Genomic DNA, 1,250 nt, shown 5'->3' on the forward strand with positions numbered 1-1,250 from the left:
ACGTCAGCTCCAAGCGAGAAAACAGGTAATAAACCCAGGGTCTGATTTTTGTGACTAACTGAAATAGGTCCAATTAATACGGAGAATCATAGGCTGCTAATTGTTAAATGTTAGCTCTTTAAAAGTCATGGAATTACAGAGTTGCCAAAAAAGGAAAGAGGCAATCCTTTTGAAACGAACTAACAAGGAAATTAAGACAAACAAATAGAAACCAAGGGAGTGTAACATGTCATCGACAAGAGTTAGATGACAATTACTTTATTTGTGCTATGTGTAGGAAAAGAAAGAAGCAGAGATCAAACAGCTACGGAGAAATCTCAATTTCAAAGCAACTCCCATGCCTGCCTTATACCGTGAACCTGGCCGCCGCTCAGAAAAAAACAAGGATGGACAGAGCTGGGAGGAGGCAGGAGCAAGAGCTGCAGTCAGAGGCAGATGAAGGGTTGACAGAAAGAGAGAAATTCTAGATGTTCTGAGGGCAAAAACTGTTATTTTCTGTGTTGAAACTAGGTAACATCAAATCCTCCGTGCACTTAGCCTACTGTTCTCACATGAAAAGTAAAGCTTGTTTGTAGATTTGTTTACTAGCTGTTTTTACTGGTTTATGGTAGAAGCAATCACTCTCCTGTCATTTTATGACTCAAATCCCCTTTCTTGGACAAGCAAATTTTACGTTTCAAAAAATTAAAACCAATAAAACTTGCTTTGAAATTTAGTACTCTCTCAGTCTTCATCCTTATCCTCCTCTGAAGTGATTATTTTTCCCTCTCACTCCTACGACCTAGTAACATAACTTGCTCTTTTGATTACTTTTTCAGGAGTTAGCAAGTAAAACTAAATCACAAAGCAGGCCTTCGACTGCAGCAGGGGCTAGAGCTACTAGTGCAACTGAGAACACTGTTCGTTGTTTAAGGGCATAAGTTTATAACAGATGTTCCACTAATGAACGTCTAAATGTGGCCGATTCACCACAGGTTTCAGAAGTAACTATTCATCCTTCAGCAAAGTTATCAGACAGCAGCGGGCCTTCAGTTGCAACAAGCAAAACGTCCAAACAAACCCAATCAAATAGAACAGTAGCTCCAAAGAGAGTGCAAGAGAAAAGGCAGGTCGCGAATTATCCAAGACCAAGAACATCAGATTTTATCAGGAGGAACAAGGACTTTAAAGCTGAAGACAATACAAAGGTTCTTGCACGAAGAGCAGGAAACTATGCAACGAGAAAGGATGTTAGAAGTGTGGACTTGAGC

General features: G+C 40.0%; 1 long non-coding RNA gene across 1 annotated transcript; it reads left to right on the forward strand.

The window, feature by feature from the left end:
• Positions 1 to 280: 280 nt before the first annotated feature.
• LOC124893863 lies at positions 281 to 987 on the forward strand. Its single transcript, XR_007050926.1, has 2 exons — positions 281 to 510; positions 819 to 987. It is a non-coding gene; the product is annotated as an uncharacterized LOC124893863 (long non-coding RNA).
• Positions 988 to 1,250: the final 263 nt, after the last annotated feature.

Source organism: Capsicum annuum, unplaced genomic scaffold (genome assembly GCF_002878395.1).
Source record: "Capsicum annuum cultivar UCD-10X-F1 unplaced genomic scaffold, UCD10Xv1.1 ctg66603, whole genome shotgun sequence".
In the NCBI taxonomy this organism is placed as follows: Eukaryota; Viridiplantae; Streptophyta; class Magnoliopsida; order Solanales; family Solanaceae; genus Capsicum; species Capsicum annuum.